A 5,358-nucleotide genomic window follows, 5' to 3' on the forward strand; every position below is an offset into this window, starting at 1 on the left:
TTGTTCATCGCCCTTAATTTCTTTCAAGACAATCAACATGTTATCAAAACATCATGGCCTTCCACAAAGAAATTTCTCCCTATCTCTCCAATGGAAGAACTAGAACACATACAAGTTAAGGCTAAGAGCCCTAATAATTACCTTATTAGACAGAGCCCAATTCTTTATCATCGTACTCTTGAATTCTTCCACGTTGTAAGGTCGATCCGTAACAAGTCTTCCAATTAACATCAAATTAAATTTTTTCGCTGGCAGTGAAGACTCCACCGCCCCAAAATCAACCACCGCTCCTTCCTCCTTGCTAATGCTACGGTTTGCATCACGAGAAGCAATTTCGTCCGCCATAATCACAAACACAAGACAATCACAAAGCAATCGGAAACAGTAGAGAAAGTCGCCCTAAGTCGGCAGGAAAACCCTAAGCACGTAGAAAGTCCGACCCTTTTTTTCGAGGGAGTTTCAAAAGTTTTTGGTACACAAATTCTTGATTATTATCAAATATCTACAATAGAAAGTGTTCCAAGTGTGGATCCAAGGGTTCTGCTGGGTTGAACTGGGTCCAGTTGATGACCTGCGCAAGGCGACACACGTGAATTGCCTTGGGGGTGGCTCGAGGAACCCCCCTCCGATGCCTAAGTTAGAATGTGTTTTTTTAGAGAGAGAAATTGTACTTAGAAAGATAAATGATGTAATATAATGTTTGTCAAACCTCCTTTCCATTGTACTTTATCCCTTATTTATAGGTGTACGATCTCCTTTGTGGAGGGTCTTACTTGGTCAGTCTGCTAGCTGACTCTGCCGGGCTGGTGAGCCCCTCAAGGCGCTCTTTCAACGGTGATTACGCACCTCGAGGTGGAGCCGGGAGCCCGGTGATAGCTCAGCAAGAGCTATCTCGTACAACTAGCCCCTCAAGAGGTGGTATGAGGTTACTCGTGCCGAATCTTGTCTAGATGCTGCTGTCATCTCAAGATGGGTTCAGTTGGGAGGGAATAACTCAGCAGGAGCTATCCCCTACAACTAGCCTCTCAAGTGGTGGTATGAGGTTACTCATGCCAGCTGTTTTTGAAGTGTAAGCTGCTCAATAGGTCGTCTGACCGAGTCTTCCTACATACCTCTAGCCCCTCAACTCTCGAGATTGGTTACACAATTCTGAGACTTAAGGTGATATGTAAAGTGTGAAGTTTAGGTGTGCGGTTGTGTGATGACGATGTTTGAATCTACTTAGGGGAGTTTCTCTTACTCCCGCCGAAGTCTAAGAAATGACGAATTTGAATGAAGGAATTTCGATCACTCCCGCTGAAGTCAGAGAAATGACGAACTAGCAGGAAGTAATTTCGATCATTCCCACTGAATTCTGAGAAATGACGAATTTGTAGGAAGGAATTTCAATCACTCCCGCTGAAGTCTGAGAAATGACAAACTAGCTTGGAGGAATTTCGATCACTCCCGCTAAAGTCTGAGAAATGACAAACTAGCAGGAAGGAATTTCGATCACTCCCGCTAAAGTCTGAGAAATGACGAATTTGCAGGGAGGAATTTCGATCACTCCCGCTGAAGTCTGAGAAATGACGAACTAGCTTGGAGGAATATCGATCACTCTCGCTGAAGTCTGAGAAATGAGGAATTTGCAGGGAGGAATTTCGATCACTCCCACTAAATTTTGAGAAATAATGAACTAGCAGAGAGGAATTTCAATCACTCCCGCTGAAGTTTAGGAAATGACTAACTGGCAGGGAGGAATTTCGATCACTCCCACTGAAGTCTGGGAAATGAAAAACTGGTAGGGAGGAATTTCAATCACTCCCGCTAACGTGATCTCATCATTTTTTTGGGGAGGGAATAGTGTTTTGCATTAGTAGGACACGTGTCAGCCATCTAAGGGACAGTTTATTTTTATTTAAGTGACATGGCGGTTTGGCTTTATTGCTTATCCAACCGCCCATTTACTTCCCATTTAATTCACTGTCTCCCTCTTTTCTTTTTACCTTCTTCATTTTTCATCTTCTTCTTTCATTTTTTAAATTTTTTTCCTTTCATCTTCCTCACAGACGCGCGTCGCTCCTCTATTGTTGTTGTAAGTTTTCATCTTCCTCGTTCTCTTTCGTCTTTGTTTTTGTTCTATTTTTATATTTTGTTTGCTTATTTTCTCTCGCTCTTCGTTCTTCATTGAGATTTCTTGTTTTATTTACTGTAGCTTGAAACCCTGTTCTTCGTTTGGCTTCTTAGTGTCATCATTATTGTTGTGCTTTCTTGCTTCTGCAATTTTGTTGTAAAGGTACTTTCTTTGTACCTTTTCTTGTATGTATGTGCCCAATTTCATTTCTTTTTGTGTTTTTTCTTCGTAAAATGGCGTCTGTTGATCAACTTTGATTATTTCCACCCAATTCTTCCCTTTTTGTTGTTGTATTTGTACTCGCAATTTTTTCCTCCAAATTCTTGCATTATTCTTTCTACTCTTGCTCTTTTAGATTTGATTGATCCTTGATTTTTTGGCACCCCATTTTCTTCATCTTCTTTGGGGGGGCTTTTTTGTCTTTGTAAATCTTAGGATGTCTGACACCACTAACAGTAAAAATATGAGTGACCCTTCTGTGGGCACTGAGTCCGGCTCTTCTTATGAGTCATCTCACTCAGGTGAGTGTTCTGCGCGCACTTCTTTTACTTCCCCTACTTCTCCCCCTCTTCCTTTGCAAATGGTTATTCTATTCGATTGCGCTCCTACTGCGACTCCTCGTGTTACACCTAGATCAGGTAGTAGTCGTCCTGCTGACAGCAGAGCTTTTAGTCCTTTTCAACCCAGGCCTCGTCCTGATTTATTTGACCCCTATTTGCGAACGGGTACTTACCTGTGACGGGGTCCCTTTGTCCTATCTCACCCGTTTAAGGATGCGCGCGATGCGCCATAAACAATTGGCTGACTAGGTCAAGGCTAATCCTCCTGATGTGTCCCTTGTTAGCCCCATTCCCCATGTTTAGCCTTTAAACAGTTTTTATGGCTGATGTGAATCGATTTGATCATTTTGTAGTGCGGGGTGGCAGCGTTGCAAATTCTTCACCATCTCCTTCCCCGACTACGGATATGGGTGGGACAGTTGAGTCTCCCAGTGAGCGTACTTTTCATGATTGTCAGCCTACTTATGTTGTGGAGCCCGTGGAAGAGGGCAAATACGATTTCTTCCTGGATGAGAAGTGTCTCGGTCCTAAAAATTGCGTACTGGACTCTAAGTGGCGTAAGGACACTAGGAGGTTGGATCTGGCTACTGTGGGACAAAAGTTTTATGGGTTTGGTTCGGGTTACCGGCTTGTTTTGCCAGCTGAGGGCTCTAAGTTGTCTACTCCTCCTGCTGGTTACATTGCCGTTTTTGCCTCTCAGCTAGACTTGGGTTTGCGATTTCCTCTAGACCCCACTTTAGACAAGGTTTTTCGTGTCTTTAACCTTTGCATTGTCGTTTTACACCTTACGTCTCTGTATACCCTGATATGCTTGTTGTGGTTTCTGTGATTTCGGATGTAACCCAAATCGCTACATTTATTTAAGTCTTTAATGAGCCTGAATAGGCTGTCCTCTGGCTTTGAGTCTGGCTGGTATTATGTGGCTCCCAAAGAGGGTAGAGTCTTGTCTTATCCTAAGCTCGGTCGCTTTAGGGACTGGACTGGTAAATTCTTATGGGTTGTAGTGCCCTCTTCTTTTGCTGTGCCACGCAATTTCGGAGAGATTCGTACTAATATGGCTGGAGTTACTGTTTCTCCTTTTGAATCTGCTCGAGAAACAGAGGCTTTTGATGTGTTATAGGAAGCTGGCACAGGTGATTCAAAGTTTCCCAAGTTCTAGATGCCCAACTCTTTGTACATTGTGGACAATGCGCAGCTTTCTCCTATACGCTTGTGTTCTACTCATGAGCTTGGTAAGTCTTGTTTCTTGTTTTTCTGAGTGTTTTCCTTCCTTTACTTCTACCTACACTGTATTTCTTATGTCTTTTTGCTTTTTTCTCTTTTGCCACCTGATTTTTCAGGTTATGACAAGCTGGATAGGTGCATTCTCGAGATGAAAGACAACTGGAAGGATCCCCTCATTGCCACTCCTGGTAATCCTCTAAAACTTTTTGAGACTTTGGAAGTCTATGCTGGTTCTTTGAAGGGTGAGATCCGCTTGGCTCTAGCTGAGCTGGGAGCTGTTTTTGGCACTGCAACCGCTGCTGATCTTGTAGGGTCTAGCCGTGCTGAGGCTAAGCCTTCATCTTCTACTGTTGGGAGTCGACGGGAAATTCGTGATTTGCCCAAGGATGTTACTTCGGGGTCTCAGGCGTTAGTGGGGCAGGGTGCTCCTTCTGAGAGGCATCCTGCTGCGGCTTTCAGTCAGGTGGCACCTCAGCCCGCCGTGGTTAATGAACCACTGAATCAAGCTTCTTGTGATACTAAAAATGATAATGCTGATAACTTTGCTGACAACGTTTTTGAGTTTCCCTCTAAGGGGTAGGCTGAGATTGACGCTGCAATGGGTGAGAAACCCATAAATTCAACTGAGCATATTCTGCATGTTTTTACTTAACACTTTATGTTTATGTCTGCTGGGTTTGTCTAGCTTAACTTGAATCCTTTTACTTTTCTAACTATTCTTGCAGAATGTTTTTCTCATCTTGGTGGATGGGGGTTCAGCTTTGTGAATGTTGTAACCTTTTACTGAATATTTTCTCTGTCTTGGTGGGCAGAGGTTCAGCTTGTTGGTATATGCATGTAATAACTTCTGTTATTTCGTTAATTGCTTACTTTGCTTCCAGTATGCTTTCTCAAGTCTGCTGCTAAGTCATGGTACAGTGGTATCTAAACCTTAACTCAGCAGCCCTTTCACTATACTAGGTAAAATCTCGTAGGTTGGGTTTTTCTATTGCGTTCGCTTTTACTGCTCCTTAATTTTGATCTCCAACTTGGTTGTATAAGGCTTCATTAGTTCTTTGCCTTTCACTGCACTAGGTGGGAACTTTCAAGTTTTATGCCATTTATCTCTTTATAACGAAGGCTTATATGTTATGTTATCTACTTAACTTTTTGTAGAGACTTGTTCGTATGTCATTCAGCTTGTTTGGTTGTGACTTATTTGCATGTCATTCATCTTATTTTGGTGTGACTTATTTGCATGTCATTCAGCTTGTGTTGCTGTGACTTATTTGCATGTCATTCAGCTTATGTTGCTGTGACTTATTGATCATGCTCTTTACTTATCTCTCGTTAAGGCTTGTTGATGATCTATCTCTTCTCTTCCCACAAAAGAGGTGAGCTAGGTAGGACCAAGAGAACCTTGGTGATGCCCGCTCATCCTGCTCCTTTGCCTTTCGTTCACTTCTCCCTGCTCAAGTTGAA

Source organism: Chenopodium album, chromosome 13 (assembly GCF_948465745.1).
Source record: "Chenopodium album chromosome 13, dcCheAlbu1.1, whole genome shotgun sequence".
In the NCBI taxonomy this organism is placed as follows: Eukaryota; Viridiplantae; Streptophyta; class Magnoliopsida; order Caryophyllales; family Amaranthaceae; genus Chenopodium; species Chenopodium album.